Raw genomic sequence first — 17,672 nt, 5'->3', positions numbered from 1 at the left:
ATGTAAACAATACAACCGGATCAATACAAAATATATTTCACTGTCAGAAGAGTGTGAATAGCGATCATCAAGGGAACACCACTGTTTTATCTCCTCTCACTGTGTTGTTCTTCTTTTGGATGCATTCTGGGAAAATACTAATCTATATTCCACTCATCTTTCCCTCACATTATCAATCTCCACATTCGCAAATCGGTTGATTTAAGACGGATATGTGAAACGCTAATTTGGGTGTATGATTCACTGTCATTATCATTATATTTTGGCATGAGGTATAAAATCCTGACTGAAAAATACTTGATCAAAATACAATTACCCCCGTGCCACCCCCACAGTAGTCTGATGTGAAACAGTCACAGAGGATATTGCGATTTAAGCTTGTTGATATGTACATTCTACTGAATGTATCATTTAGATCGAGAAATGGCTTAGAGTCAGGTCAGGATGCCGGCAGCTTAGGGAAACGCAAAACGTTTCTCTTTGGATGGAGATGTGTGATTTTTATCAGGTATTAATGAAAAACTGACATTCCCTGGGTATTGTGGTTCTTTGAAAAACTGTAGGCGGATTTTAGTCATAGATGTACTCTGTTAAACGAGCTTATAATTACCAAATTATAGGTGTATACCATTGCACCTGGTATTTTGACATTTGACAAGATGCTATCAATGCCGGTTAATCTCTTCCGTTGGGTAATTTATTTATGATTCACGTCGATTACACTGATGCTGTTCATGAGAGGGGTAATGGTGTTTGTACAGCAGTGTTTATTTAATATGTGTTGCGGCTGTGATACCCTAGGTCATCAAATTAAAGAATAATAACCTTTTAAATGAGCTCCTAATCTGCGATTGCCCATATTACAGGTTTTAGTGATCCGGCCCATTTAATATAGTATGCTGTGTTTTCTGTCCAATGTTGACAGAAAGGTTAAAGAAACACATTGGAAGTGTGTGCAAAGTATGCATACTTATTTCTGTAACAGCTCTGTTGCGAAAGAAGAATGTCGTCTGTACAGTTGCGAGTTGTGGACGTGTGAAGGGGGAGAGAGGGGGAGAAAAGGGGGAGGGGGGTCTTTTTTTTGCCACTGTGAAGATGGCAACATTCTTAGGGGGGCAATAATCCAGGGCATATATGCCCGTGCTGACAAAGGTCTAGGGTGTGTGTGTGTGTGTGTGTGTGTGTGTGTGTGTGTGTGTGTGTGTGTGTGTGTGTGTGTGTGTGTGTGTGTGTGCGTATGCGTATGCGTGTGTGTGTGCTTGGAAGGGGAATGGGGTTGGAGGGGGGATTGGGTGTCACTGATCCCTCAGAAGGCTAAATTTATCGAGGAGTGATGGGGGCAGGTGGATTCAACTGGGACAGTGGGGGTGGTTGTGGGGGGGGGGGGGGGGTGGTTGGAAAGAACCAGACCCGTTTTCAGTTCAGTCAGAGATCGGGGGCAAACACAACCCAAATCGGGGGTTTCTATTCAAAGCCAGCTGGTCTGGCTTTATCACATGCGGGACATTGGTTTCAGGAAATTTGATGTTATTTTTGTTTTCTTTTAGTCAACTATCTCTTTCATTTGTCTTTGATTTTTTTTACTTTTGAACTGCTTGATTGAGCCGGGCCTTAGCTGGTGCTGCGGGGTGTAACTTCCTGGGGAAGCAGAGAAACAGCACGGGTAAGTTTTCACAGCACACCTATTCCCTTCCTTCTTTCCCTCTCCTCTGGATCTCATTCTGGCGGTGGAAAACCTGTCTCTGTCAGTATTTAAAACCATGCTCCGCACAGTGGGTCATGACATGTTTAACAGATTAAGCCATAATTTTGATATTTGAGCTGCTCAATTTGAACTGAAATTCATTTTGAAGTGCTGTTGCCTAATTGTTTCATTATAGCCTTGCTGGATTCAGTGAATGATGCCTTTGTCATGTTGCCCAATACAGAAAAGACTGTACCAGTATGAACAAGGCCAAAAGATACACTTAATTGGTGTTAACTTTGAGTTTTTCCTGCTCTTGACAAAGTCAAAAGACACCAGAGAAGCTGAGGGAGGAGTCATGTCCCAGCTGTTGCCAATCACCTCTGTGGAGCACTTGGCGAATCACTTATTGAGGCTCCTGAAAGTGTGTGTGTGTTTAAGTTTTAAAAGTCTACACTTTCATTTCTCTCAGGCAAGACAAATGGTTTCAGTCGCTAAAGTGGAACTTTATATTGTGTTTCTCTGCTTCTTATTCTTCACAGTCAGTTTAGGTTGCTGGTACTTTTAAGGGTAATTGCTTAGAACATCTCATTGCACAATCTGGAATTATCAGCGAGAGAAAAGAGCATGACCTTAACATGCTGTTTGCTTTAGAAATGACTCACTCCCTCAAGGTAGCTACCTAAGTGGCAACTACACACTTCAGTAGCAATACGTGTCACACAGTTGTGTGTTTAAGTAAGACATGTTGGGCAAACTTTAGAAACAAAGGAGAAAACTTTTGTCATATTAAATGAGTGTGGTTTATTCCCAACCATATGGAATTAGAAACGGTCTCTACTGTAGGGCACTTGTCCCAAAACAACCAAATGGAATTTCATACTAAAGCAAAGGCTTTGTTTGATTTTAATGAGTGGTGAATGACATTCTCCTTCAACATTTGATTTAACTGTAGCTTTTGGATGGAATGAAAGAAGAAGTAATATTGTTCCTGAATTTGACATGCTTCTACTTTGAGTGATTTTTTTTTTTTAGATTTTTGGTTTTGCGTCCACTTGCTTTATTGTACAATATGCTACGACAACCACTAACACACTAATAATGAAAATGTAAACCGTTTCATTCAACCCTCTCCGAGCAAACAACACTGTAATAAGCTAAAATAGAGGAAATGAACAGATTAAAAATATATATATAAAGATATAAGTTGACATCCACTCACTTATTTCATACCTGTCCTCTTGCTATTAACCCAAAGAGGCAGAACCTGAGAAACTTTGACCCAGTTTACAGGAACCGCTCAGTCCTCACTTATTAGGCTTTCTGCCCCTGAATTCCACGGCTTTGATGGTCAGCGGAGTTGAGGAAGTGCGTTGTTATCTTTCTCTGTAGGGTGGCGAGCGCTCTTACGCAGTTGCCTCTCTGCCTTTGAAACTCTCCTCATCCTGTCAGTTCACCTTCACACCCTTCACACTTAGTTTCATTGTTGCTGCTGTTCTTCATAAGGTATCGGGGGATGTTTGTTCGTCTCCACTGGTAATGTCTGATATGAGTATAGATTGAATCTAATGCTATTTATAAATGAATGGGAGGATTGCAAAGCAGCATAGAAGTAATTTGCTGTTTGATTACTCTGTAACAGCCACTGACAGACAGCATAGCAGTAGATAGGGTAGTAGTTAGTTTCCATGGTTATTTGGTGGGCACCACTCATCCAGATGGTCTTAAGTTACCTTAATATGTTACTGTAGAAAGTGCATTTCATTTGTGAAAGAAATGATCACAGAAACCAAGACCTATTACACATATGGAAGCAGTTTCAAATGTGATTTGTTCCACTGTTATGGCTAACAGTAATGGCATAGTCATTTTTCTCTTATTTTTCATTCTCTTTATTATTTAATTTTGGAACATTTCCAGCAGCGGTCCAGCCTCTCATATGAAAACTCTCTTTCCATCTACCCCCCTGAGCACTGTTGAGGCCAGAAAACAGTATGACGCTCTGCCGTCACTGTACAACGCCTGTGTGCCGGGGCCGCCTGAATCTACAAAACACGAGTGCTGGCGCGAGGCAGCTTCTTTGATCTGCAGCTAATCTCAGTTGCCTGCCTCCCCTCTGATCATGTCTGAATAAGAATGAGTCGGGGGTGATCCTGGAGGCACAAAGAGCTTAAGACGCTGCCGCTCGTCTGCCGAGCTCCACCGTGTAACGCGGGCCCGCGCCGATGGTCGCTAGGCCTCACTTATGCATCAGAGCTGGGAAACCCTCATTATAGACACACATTATATTCCACTCCACTTGCTTTTCTTCACAGTGAGATGCTATCAGCTGCTTGTTGAGAGTGTGGGAGAAGTTGCATAGCCATGCTGAGTGATCTTTAATTGTCAGGGGAATTGGCTGAGGTCAACAGCTGCAGGAGGGACTTCTGCTGTGTAATGGTTACTCTGGGAATTGGAAACAGTGATGACTGTAGGCTTTTGTGCTATAGCTGAATGTATTTTAGCACAAACAGGTTAGTCCCCTGTCAGTCTAACATATTATAAGTAAAATAGAGATCAGATGATGACCTACGGAAATCGTTATGCTAAACCCTGATATGAAATCACTGAGATCACACTACTGGCCTGAACTAAAAGAATATTTTAGAATTTCTGTAACAGCTTAAGTCTGTCAAGTAGTCTGAAATGCCCAAATTCCTATACTACCTTTACAGAGAATGTAGCCTCCTGGAGTGGCACTTAATTCAATGGATGATACAACCAAACAACCAAATATATTATAATTGCCTTCCAAAACAACCCATATTCTGATGTGGTCTCAATTTCTCAGTGCTTTTCTAAACGCACATTATAAAATATCTTCATTTGACTGTTTTAACAGCCACCACTACGGTTAGTATTTGGTTAGGTTCAGTCACAGAACATACTTGGTTGAGGAAAGATGGTGGTTTGAATTTAAAAAGAACGCTGTTTCATTGCTTAAGTTTAGGGAACTATCGTGGTCATGGTTAAAGAAAACCAATGCTGACAGTTAGAGGAAATGGGAAACAAACAGTGGTCTCTCATGTCAAAGTCCATCTAAACCAACAGGTCAGGTTAACGGAGACATTAACCATACTACTACTACTATTCATATAATTTCCACATTTTCATGTTGGGATCTATTCCATTTCTGCATATTTAACATTAACACTGTTTCAGACACAGCTTTTGCACCACTTCAGGAAACACTGGTGGGCACCCCTTGTACACAGACATAAAAATCTATCATTGGCATCTCCCCTTTAAGCGCACAATAAGAGAAAGGGCAGCAAGAACAATGAAATAACTGTTCCTGTGTTGGAGCAGTTCATAGGGAATTACTTTCTAACCATTCCACCACAAAGGAAAAATCATTAGCAGAAAGTGAGTTTCTTTTTTCCCCTCGCATGAAGCAATCTAGTGTAGACAAAGACAACTTTGAGCCCCTGATATACGGACAGAAGGTCCAGCAATTAAACTTGCAAGAGAAGACATAGGAAGAGGAGGAGGGGGGAGAGGAGTGCCAGTGGCTGGGATTAGAAAGTAAATTGAAATAAGAATATTTGAAATGGTTTACGTGGGATAATTGGTACTGATATTTAATTTCTGTGACAGTAAAATTACTTTGCTTAAATGTTTAGATGATTTCTCTGAATGAAAATGTTATTATGCTACCCACTGAATAAGAATAACCTAGGGTTGAAACACAATAGTGTTTCAACTTTGCATGGAGACCTCCAATAAACCCAGTAGCAGTAAACTATATTTATTCTGTGTTGAGAAAGATGCAGAGCTCCCCTGCAGGCAGCTCATTTTATTACACAGCAGTGCTTGAATGCACCTCTACAGGCTAAATGTGCTTTTCATATGTAGCAGGTGGTGAACTGATGGCACCTGTCACGTATATGACATGCAGGATATTAAAGCATTTTGATTGTAAAATCAGTGAGCAGTTTTGACAGTTTAATCAAGATATTTCATCTGCAGGTATCAAGTCAGAATAATCAAATAATTTTTGTCAACAGCTGCTTTTACTTCTAAATATTAAAATGTTATTTGTATGTTGTGCCTTGTGGAAACTATTTCTTATCACACATTAAATTCAAGAGACGTCTGGTTGTTCAATTTGTAAGTTTCATATATCAGTGTGAACCTTCTCAGCAGGTGGCAAAGCATGTGTGAGTGTGTGTATCTGTGTGTCCGTATATCTACATATTCACAAATAGAAGATAGTATACAAAGTGAAGATGCAACAGGTCTGATCAACAGCTCGGCCAGCGGCACTGTGTCTCAGCCAGTCAGCGCAGTCACAGGACCATGGGGCTTTTCCTATGATGTAACTGGAGCATCAGGCAGAACAAAGGGAGAGCTTGTTGTTCAGCTTGTGCCTCATCCATAATGCATAAAAGGTGTACAGACAGAATACTGTTGGTTAAACACGACACATGCAAATCACCAGCGCCGTCTCTCCTTTAACACTGCTCGGTAAGGGGTCGTTACATGTCTATTACAGTTCCAGAGGCCTTCTGACTTTGTTATTATTGCATTCAAGTCTGTTCTGTATAGTTTGATCCAACAGGGTGCTGTTCTGAAACTGAACTGTAAGGACAAGGAAATGTATGAAATGGTACAGTGAATTTACTGCTGGCCAGACAGTTAATGGCCAAACCACAGAAAAAAAACATGTTATTGAAAATAAGGCTCTGTATGGTTTCACTGAAGAATGAGTCATACTGTTATAGAACACAGCAGCTAATGATAAGTAGACATTACTTTTTCTTTGTCCTTTGCTTTTTTTCTTACTTAGAAAACTAAAAGAATTGCAGCTGACCAAAGCTGTAGCAGTTAAAATGACTGAGGTAGATTTAAGGTTATGATATGTAGGATCATTTAATGTTCAAGTCAAAATCTGTTCATTGTAGTGTGATTTCTTTACTTTAAAAAAAAAAAAAGCGAGCTGTCATTTAAGACTTTTCCAATTTCCAAGGTAAGTTATCTACATAAAATATCCAAATATATTATACACACATATAAAAAAAATGTGAAAGGTATTTAGCACAAGGTGCTAATACAGTATATATGGTCTTGACTCAAACACTGCATTATTTCAATTGTAGAATTATCAAGGTAATATTGCTTGCAATTCAAATTTAGGAAGGCGAAGGTCAGGTCACATTACAAAACTTCAATCAACTGCACAAATAAATAATATTCTGAATTTCTTTGTTTTATATATATATTGTAATATGAGGACATATGATTCCAGTTAATGAAAACAGATTTTCTCACCTTTGCTCCCCTAATTATACTGTACAGTGGTACAATTCATGCAACTATAATTACTGATGATATTGCCCTCTGAGTTTCATTATAAACCTTATTAATAAGGATCTCCGAATCATGTGTAATATAACGCTGATTTACACAAAGACAAAGTGCGGATCGGCAGGCAAATGTCTCGCATCTCTCCTACTAAGTGTGAGATTACTTCTAAAGAAGTTTTTCTTTTCCTAAGAACAGAACCCAGGCTCACCAAGTCCTGCTCAATATCAATGTCATTAACACTCAAACATTCATGATATTGCCCTCTGAGTTTCATTATAAACCTTAAGGATCTCCGAATCATGTGTAATATAACGCTGATTTACACAAAGACAAAGTGCGGATCGGCAGGCAAATGTCTCGCATCTCTCCTACTAAGTGTAAGATTACTTCTAAAGAAGTTTTTCTTTTCCTAAGAACAGAACCCAGGCTCACCAAGTCCTGCTCAATATCAATGTCATTAACACTCAAACATTCATGGAGACTATTACACACATTATTCAGTCAAACACACATAACACATACACGTACATTTTTCATTTTCATTTTACTTCATTGTCTATTTCTTCTGGCTAAAGTATTTCTCACAACTAAGAACACAGAATGTTATGATACATGATGCTTCTTCAGAGGCTCTTCCTTCTGGTTAATACTAATGAAACTAATAATAGTGTTGCTGCCCATCTTTCGGCGCAGGCTGAAAACTCACCTCTTCAAGAAGTACTACCCTGAGCCTTCCGCTCAGCACTTATTGTTTGCTCTGTTTTATGCTCTTAGATGCTTGTTTAAAAAAGGAGATGCACTTATGACTTCTGGTGACTAGTAGTTCTCTTGAATACCTATGTTGAATACACTTATTGTAAGTCGCTTTGGATAAAAGCGTCTGCTAAATGACTGTAATGTGATGTAATGTAATAATAATTATTGATATATTTATTCATAAAGTCCCAATTAAATAATAGCATTATTTATTTAGGCTTTAGTCTTAAAATATTGTTATTGAGACTGTCCCTCAAACAACCATAAAGGTCTACCCTAAAGACATGCACACACACACACACACACACACACACACACACACACACACACACACACACACAGACGTGCAGAAGTAAGATCTATAGATCCCCAGCTGAGCCTGTGAGTTAAATTGGCCTGCAGGTCTTTCTGTTACCCCTGTGAAGCTTGGTCGTCACATCATGTCGCATCAATCTACTGTCAGAACACCAAACGTCTCTCATATTCATTAGGGAACGAACGCGGGAAGAATGACTGAAAGCAGTAAATACCAAATAAAGCTGGAAGCATCCTCAGACATATCTGATATACAACAAGTACTCCATGTGTCTTGTAGTGCTTCTGTAATAAGCACTGAGCTAATTCTCAGGAGCAGTGAGGCAGAGAGCTTGACAGCATCATCTACTGTGACAGGCAGATTGTGTTTTCACGTGAACGTGATCGACAACAGATTGCACTGAGCCCGGGCTGTTCCTGTTTGCCCTGGAAATGTGTTAGTGTTTATCTTTTGCTTGAGAGAGGCATTCCTTTCTTTCTCCCTCCGTTACAAAAAAAACACACGCACGTTTTCAGGCGAGCTGTTTTGCATGTGTGTGTGACACACTCTGTGAAGTGACTGCCAGCAGAGGCTTAAGAAACAATCCAAGCAAGATCAATATCAGCAAACCGCACTTATGTGTTTGACTTAACATGCAGTCGCAGTTTCCCCTCTTCTCTTTTTATGCGCAGTTGATGCCAAACCTTTGCGAAATTGCATTTACCCAAAAGCCTAACGTGTGTGTATACGCACTATGACATATTTGAAATTACATAATTGTATTGGCAAACTGTTGATTTTTCTCCATCAGGCTTTGATGAGACTGTCAATCTACACTTGAACACACACACACACACATACACACACACACATCAGAATATAAGTTCTAGATTGCGTGTTCTGGCTAATGAGTTGTGCAGGGAAAGTTTCAGATAGCAAGAGACTAATAATCTAGTTTGTTTTCATTGATGAGACACATAATTTGGCTCAAGATAACACAAATACCACAAACTACAATATTTAACCTATAGAGCACGCTTTGCTTGTTTGATCACACTTATTGTGTTGCTAACTCTAAATTCATCAGCTGTAAAAGGCATAGTGTGACACACTGTGAATGGCATTTTATAATGTAACAATAATCTGGCTATAATGCTCTGAGTTGTTTCTATCATATTCAGATTTAGCTGTAGACCCACACTTGGTAGTCTCAAGAGCAAAATATACAGTAGATCTTTCCTACTTTGCATTAAATGTGTGAGCATAGAAGGAGGCTGTATGCCTTCACCATAAGTTTATCCCTGTAGACAAGTTAGACAGTCATTTATGAATATGCATGAGCCAGTGTTTGCCTCGTTTAATGATTTTTCACCATTCAAATATATTCAATCCACCTCCCCCCATTTATTTCTTTGTACTTCATATGGACATTAAACACACACACACACACACATACACACATGTTAACATGGATCCTGCTCACTATGTGCATGCAAACAATTACCATTTTAATGGCAGGTTCACTCTCTCTTCTCCTCCTCACGCTACCCTGTGTTACTTCCCCTCCCAGGTGCCAACCAAAGACAACCTCAAGCACTGTGAACACTGAAAGGACCTCTCCGATGAATTGCTGACAGGCAGCACAGAAATCTACGAGACTGCACGCAAGACGGCTGACGAAGGAATATTGAACGTGGTATGTACGATCATCCAGGCACCCATAGGTTTCCATACGTCCGAGACATGTGAATGCAATTGCCAGTAGCACGTACTATCTGCACGGAGGAACTTGTCTACTGAGGGTGTCAAACCTGTATGCTTCATACAGGCTGATATGTGACGCCATTGATATCTGCCATGTTGCATTTATGAACCCACTGTCTCTAACAGACTACACCTTATTGATTATTATGGAGGTCTGGGGGGGGGCAGAGGAAATGCTATTAAAGATTAAAGGGTCAGGTGATGTGAAGGTGGTATCCCGAGTCATCAGACACCAGCGGCTTCAGTTACAGGCTGTAATGTCCGCCAGTCAAGCAGATTAGCCAGCTTGATTTATTTATTAACTGATTTCATGTCCCGCCATTTCGTACCCTGACCCACTGACTGGCATAAATGGTTTACGCTTCACAGGTGAACTTCTAAGGAAGGGAAAGATTAGGATGCTGCTTGGTGTCCACTTACACTTCACGCAGTCTGTAGTAACAGGCATGTGCTGCAAAGCTGTAAACTCATTGGGAAAATGCTTCGCTGTGTGTATGCATTTAGACAAAAAAGGTGTGGCTGGACTAACATTTTCAGTAAAAAGTGGATGGTGCTCAACTGCCAATACAATGAAGATGAGGAATAAAACTCAACAAAAGGAAAGTTTAAGGGGTTACACCGTCCTTGAATGACTTTAGAATTAAAAATGGTAAATGTTTATCAACTATATGTAAAACTTCAACCATCCAAAAAGATGAATCCAAACAGACTTTCTGAGGATGGATTGATGAAAACTCGAGAGTGAGAACTGATGGTGTATGGCAGTATAACAGGCTCCATTCAAGACAGCCGCTCTTTAAACTGATTCCGCGCCCATATAATGTGAGTATAATAGAACCACAGTATAACAAGGCCTATCTGAGATACATCTCTGTACAGACTGCCTGTCTGTGTCTTATCTGAAGTGGCAAACTTGCTGTTCTAATTGTTATCTTCACACTAATAGAGTGGATGTTTTGAAATCATTTGGTTGGATGGATAAAGGCTTGGTAATTCCCCCATGCTTACTGTCTGTGTCAGGGCTTATCTGAAGGAGATAGCTGGGTCCTGGAGAATGATTGGCGGCGCGCTGGAGGTATAAGTTTGTAGAGACTCAGACTGGAGGCCGCAGTAATGTTTCACAGACATGGAATACATCTGTTGAGAACTGAATGATTCTATTATTTGGGGTTTACTGAACAAGATATACAAGTTGAATCTACTTCAATTGCAAGAAGCATATACAATGAAGTTTTCCCCCTTCTTTCTACCGTTTTCCTGAGTGTAGAGATTTGCCTATTCTGTCTTTTTTTTCTGCATGAAACAACAGGCCACAACTAAAACATAAACTTTGGCGGCTGGATTTAGCTGTAAATCGGCTAAAGATGCTTAACGTGCTCTCCGTTGGTTCATTAGTTAAGCACACATCCCCCATCATCTTCCTCTAGTGGTCCTCTCTGAGCAGTTAATTGTCCGTCCACTCTATCGGGGCTGGCGCGATAATAAAGCATTAAGAGCCGTGCCTCTTTCATTAAAGTAGAGTTGGGAAATGTGAGCCCGCCCCCTTTCAGGAGTCAAAAAAAAAAAAGAGAAGAGAAAAAAAAAATCGATTATTTCTCGTCGCACTGGGAGAGGAGAGGGTTTGGGGAAAGACTCGGTCAGGATTGTGGGAAGGAGCAGAAAGAGCCTCTCAACATCACCATCAAGATCCAGACCTCCAGCAGTACAGAGTACCTGCACCACCTCCAACATCACCGCTCCACCGGCACCTCGCAGAGAGCCCAGGCGAAGCGTCCTCGCCGCCTCCTGAGCAGACACTGTCCGATCAGAGAGAGAGGGAGGGAGATAGAGGGAGGGAGAGAGAGAGAGAGGGAGGGGGAGAGAGAGAGAGAGAGAGGGAGTAGTTGTCTCTGACATTATAGAGACTCCTACCACGTACTGTAGGTTACTTTTTTTCCTCCCGGCGACGTCCTCAGCTAAGTTGCGCTCCTGGATTTTAAGTGCGTCTTGGCTAAGTCCGTCCCCATCAAGCAGCAGCTTCAACCCCTCCTGTCAGTCGGCCGGACCAAACAACCGGCGGACCGCTTGTTGTATCTTTCACTTCACCCGGACACGATTTCATGCGAAATAAAGTAAGTACCGCGCTCGCACTCACTCGCAAACATCTACAAGACACGTTGCATCATATGATCCGTATTTTCAATCTTCCAGAGGGAAACTTCAGGGTCTATTTTGATGCGCGCTTCCTCCTCCACAAAGTACAGTTACTGCGTCTATTGATTTGTTGGGACCCTGATCGACTTATGCCGGTGACAGCTATGTCATATAATTACAGGCTGACATCAAGTAGCTGTTTATGGTCTATTAGGAGCTAGTCAAGGTCTGTCTCGTGTTGTAAGTAGTGTTACTCTTGTCTCGACCTTGTGAAGCTTTCTCATGTCCACATGCAGGCGCGCAGCCCCAAAGCCACATCTACTCAATACGCTGCCCTCCTTAATAATATAACATAACACAGTATGTTCTGCTCTTCTGCGCTATGGGGTGGCACATGAAAAGTTACACTTTATGTTTAGTTTAAAATGTAGTGTTTCATCTACCTGATCTATACGATTTTACTAAATAATATAAGAAACTTTCTTTCAAAGACAATTGAAATAAAAATAAAAAATACATGGAGAAGTTGTTACTTCTTTTACTAAAGATAATTAGCTTAAAGCAACATAATGCAGGTAAACTCACTGCACATGAGATGGCCTTACTTACTTTGAATATGTAATTATTTGCCAGTGGTTTACACGGACTAAACTGAGGTGCACTAATGATCACAATAATCACATTAAATAAGGATAACCCATACATAGGCAAATTGCATTAAATATATTAGAAAAGACTGAATAGAGTAAACATTAAACATTTCCAAACTACAATACAAGAAGAACACAGTTTGCTGGACTTATTTGAGCGTTCATGTAGACTAGAACTGTGAATCAGGGTTTTAGAGAAGGTTTGGTGTGTTCAGGTGTGTTATAAATTCTTCTTTGTGACTGAGATTGATTCGACTTATTCCACTACATTGAGAATGTTATAATTATTCAGTGAGTTTAGTTCACACTCCTGGCTCAATTGAACCTGTTGCAGTGAGAGGATTAATAATGACACCATAATTAACCTGTGGCAACTTTCACAGGTTGCAGCTTTAGAAAAACAATTTGATGTATTTGTGATGTACTTAAAGTGTGGATGTGAAGCCCACTGATGAAATGTGCAGATTAACTAATGATGGTTATGACATTTTAAATTACTCATTTCATTTGAATTTGAATTTGGACAGATTTTGGAACTGACTGGGCTGTGTGCATTTAACTCACGTTCAGTAATATAAGCATACACGTTAATATCTGTACGGATATGCTTGTGCATCTGTTCAAAAGTTAAACAGCAATTATAGTACCGACATAAATACAGTCCCTTTTTTAAGTTAAAAAAATTGTTTTAATGTAGAGATATATTCAATTTCTCAAAATGATAAACCTGATATGATATTCACAGCATATGTAGAGATATATAAGAACTATTATTTTTTAAATGGCCTATAAGTGATATTTTGAGGGCAAAGAATATTTTTAAAATGATAAAGTGTTTCTGTTTACTACAGCGTATCAACCTAATTTGTGACTCTGTGAAAAGTGTGCCGCATACACTTAGTCACTTACATTTCACTAAAAATGATACAGCCGATATAAAGTATATGCAACATGTGACGTACTTTTCTGTGCATTGTCCCATCACTTTATATAATCTATTATGGCGTTTTATATGAGTTGTTTATTCATGAAAAAATATATAAAAGTGTATTAGTCTATAAAAAGATTTTACGCATGGCCTTCCCTTTTGCCCATCGTCAATGAAGTTGTTCTGTGTGGCCTGTCTGGCCTGTTGCTCTCTTGGGATTTAGCGTTAGGTTAATCCGCTCAGAGGAAGGTGAGCGCTCGCATGTGGACCCACGATTACACACAGAGGACTCTGTCAGCCAAGCTCTGTAATCTCAGAGACCCTATACAAACACGCACACATGCACGCACGTATGCAGTTGCATGCAAATTCACACAAATGCCGAGGCAAAAGCATGGTCTTCCTCCTTTCTGTCACACACACACACACACACACACACACACACACACACACACACACACACACACACACCATCACACACATGCACACAACGACACCCACACTAACTGGCCCGTGCTGCTTTTGTTTCTCTTATTCTCTTAAGACCTCTCCTTCATGACAAATCATTTGGGATTTTGGGCGCTGATTCACAAAACCAACATTGACAACAAACTCTTACCCCTTCACACAGAGAGGGATTAGAAGGTCACGTGTCCCTGTGATTGGCCAGGGCATTGAGCCGATTGTCAGGGCACTTTGCTGTACACCAGGGGCTCAGTAGAGCTTTAGTTAAGTGAAGGGAACGGACACATTGTGTGCCATGGTCAGGGTTTTGCCATGGGTTTTAAAAGTGCTCAGACAAAATCAGCATAGATAGGATGGACTGCTGCTTATATCTTTAATGATAAATGTCTAATATAATTCCTGCACCTTTCTTAAAAAAAAAAAAAAAAAAAAAAAAAAAAGGAGTAAAGTATACCACTGTGCTGCCTCAGAGCACATGTAATACTGTACAGCAGGCACATTTCAAGATTCCCTCCTTCTATGAAAACATTATTCTTAATGGAAACATCAGAAGCATTTATGTTTAAGCAAATAATTTAATGGCCCCTTTTGCTATCCTTTAAAGTTTTCTTTTCACTAATGGTTTCAAATATTTTGGAAAGGGTTTGCAGAGTTTGCTCAGTTAAACATCAGTAAAACACTCATTTGCAGATTGTAGGTTGGCAAGATCTGCAGGTAGATATTGAAGTACTGTAATTGGACTTCATGCCCTTTGGCTCAAATAGGAAAGTAATATAAGAGTCAATTGTGGAGAATCATATTTACCTCATATATAAAGAGCATATAATATCTTATACTGTCAAGAGACATCCCTGTATATCCTGTAAATAATGCAGCATACTTTTATTCTTTCAAATGAATGTAACAGAGAACACCAACAATCTAGATGTCATAGAATAAAGTTAACCTCTCCTTATAGTAAATTTATCTGACACAAATACTGTAGAAATGTTAAGCCATTTGCTTAGAATAACTCCTTTTCTTGCCTGTTTATAAGCAGATGAAAATACCTCAGTTTTATAATAACTCAAGGGCTTGTTGTATTCTTGTTTATTGCACAAGGCAGGTGTTCCCTCTTTTGCTACATGGAAGGAAAAGTCTTTTCATGGTTTTCATACATTTTAATAGTGCGAATGAAACGTGTAGGGCTCAACCTCACCCTGTGTTTATTTACTCATTTTAAACAGACCTCCCTTTCTTTGTCCTAACTGTTGTGCATGTTAGAAATGTTTACCCAAATGTTTCTGTGCCTTTGGAGTACTGTCTGTATATCTTCATAAGAGCTGCAATTAATCGTGAAACTTAAAAAGTAATAATCTAAAGTAAATAACACAGTCCTTGAATGGTTTATGGTGGATCGAATGCATATATTTGAATATGTCCTGTTTTTTGCATAATGATGCAAAGTCTTCTTCTGTCTCTATCTAGTAATTAACGGTGACGTTCAGCAACTTTCTCTGTACGCTGTAAGTGGATGGGGGTGTATGGGGTTTGTTCACTGGGGTGTTAAAGATCACAGAGGAATATATCAGCCTTTGATGTTTAATTGTATTGTAAAACACACTTTAGAATATTTCTGCATAAAGTAGTCTTCTGGCTGTGCTGTGCTTTGTGTTTGCTGTTTCTTTGTGTGTTTGTCTGTCAGTATGTGCTGTGTGTCTGGGAGGTGTGTGTGTGCGTTCAAGTTTGTGTCTCGTCTCCGTCTGTTTGCGCGTCGGAATGTTTGTGCTTTTGTGTTTTTTGTGTTTTTTTTTGTCTTGAGTTTTGTGAGGTTGTCGCTGGTGTATATTCAAATGAAACTGCGTGTATTTCTTTTTCTCCTTTATTCTCACACTGAAGAGGGTAGGATTTGATGTCTGGAATGATGGAGCAGTCTGGAAAACAGTGTCAGTGTGAGGGCTGAAAAGGCAAACTGAAAATGATGCTCAGAAAGACAGAGAAAGAAACACACACACAGATAAAACATAGATAGAAATGTATTGGAGCTTAGGTGACTTAAGAGCAGAGCGACAGAATATTTGGCCTCTGAACAGGTATTCTTCATTAAAGAGTGATGCTTTCGTGATGTCATGCTTAACACACTGATGAACAGGATGTCCTGCCTTCTTCTTCCTGTTTCCTGTTTCCTGCCCGGCCTGTTGGTCTTTGTGGCAGCAGCTGCCTACTGGGTGGTCTTTGCTCAGAAGTGCTGACCACACAATCATATCGTCAGCTGCAGCCCACCTAAAGAGACACCCAAAACACCTCACCATACTTGAGGCCTGCTGCCTGAAATATTTGGACAGGGAGAGAGTCTGGGAGGAGAGAAGGCAGGAGGAGTTCAGTGAGCAGAGGACTTTGAATGATTAGACAAAGAGAAACATTTAGAGTAGAACAGAGGTTGGATTTTATTGTCTAAACATTGGATAGTTCAGATCAGGCTGAATGCCTCAACTTCAAGACTTGAATCGGAAAAATGAGAGTTAAATTAACACGTTTATATATAAGGTCATTGACTTCCCCACCAGACACTTTAGTTGCCTTCCTGAGACTTGTGATCTTTATTTAGTAGCAGTGCAACGGACAGAATCCAGGCAGCCTAGTCTGTGATACCACATACATACAGTGTATATCTGTAATAGCTGCTCTAAACATGTTGTGTGGTAAATCCAGAATTAACTGGGAATCCTTTTTAGTGGGTTTTAGGGGTTAGTTTGAGGGAGAAGTATTTGCTGTCCATGTGCATAAATCTGGCGACAGAAGGCATGTTCCATCATAAAACACAGTACCTGACCTGTGAACGTTGAGGAGCAACTTCATACCCCCTAATATATTTTCAGAGAGCCCCCCCGCCCCCCCCCGTCTTCACCATCTCCCTTTAGTGTGGCACACATTTGGACTACACCCAATGCCAAAAAAAAGAAAAGACGTGAGCGAGTGAGAAAAAAAATGAAGAAATGTTTTCCAGTGGCTGTAATTTATCTTTGTCACGACTGCAACATAGCCGAGTCATTCTGCAACATAGTCCAGTGAGACGCACAGAGGTAGCTCTGTGCCTTGGCCCCACACAAGCTCACATCCGTCTGAAAGCCCTGCCACAATCTGCGCCGCTGCCGCCACTGCTCCCCATCCGCGCTGCTGCAGAGCTTCACATTGCTATTGCGTATTTTAACAGATCTTGTGTTCGCGCTAGATTCAGAGGAATAGGGACTTGAATTTTACCAAGTCAGGCTTTTGTGTGATGTTGCTCTTGTAATAAAACAGTGTCACACTAAATTGCCACTAATAGGCAGCACGATTGATAAGTCTATCTCTTTTTTTCTGCTCTAAGGAAGAATATTAAAGTCTTAAATGCGATGCTTATTTTTCATTTTCGAGTCTCAGTTTTCTGGGCAAAGTCTGTAACATCAGGAGGTTCGCTGAACAACTCCGAGGGGACCGTGCTGTTGAAAATGCTGTTAACACCGTCTAAGTCGAGAAAAAGCTATATAAGAATCCACGCTCAGTGCTCTCCCTCTTCTGCACAGCACACAGCTTAACCAGGCGGTGTCCTGCCAAAGTCCACACCAGTGTTCCTTTCCACTGTCATCTGTGCCATTCCCACACCAAAGGCCAGCCTGTAAAAGAATGCGC

The 17,672-nt window shown here is 40.4% G+C and overlaps 1 protein-coding gene across 5 annotated transcripts in view; it reads left to right on the top strand.

Annotated features, from left to right (window-relative positions):
- The first annotated feature begins 1,425 nt into the window (after positions 1-1,425).
- Positions 1,426-17,672, top strand: part of mef2cb (myocyte enhancer factor 2cb) — a 67,303-nt gene continuing 51,056 nt past the window's right edge. For 4 of the 5 annotated variants that reach the window (XM_079161940.1, XM_079161939.1, XM_079161938.1 and 1 more), the window contains exons 1-2: positions 1,426-1,663; positions 9,652-9,777. The gene's annotated coding sequence lies outside the window, so the exon portion shown is untranslated. Of the gene's footprint in view, positions 1,664-9,651; positions 9,778-11,895; positions 11,957-17,672 lie in introns of those variants that run through there. The other variant, XM_079161937.1, reaches the window with a different exon arrangement.

The sequence above is a fragment of the Pholis gunnellus genome (genome assembly GCF_910591455.1).
Source record: "Pholis gunnellus genome assembly, chromosome: 6".
Lineage (NCBI taxonomy): Eukaryota > Metazoa > Chordata > Actinopteri > Perciformes > Pholidae > Pholis > Pholis gunnellus.
Note: the sequence above shows the minus strand (reverse complement) of the source record. Positions and strands in the feature narration are given on the sequence as shown.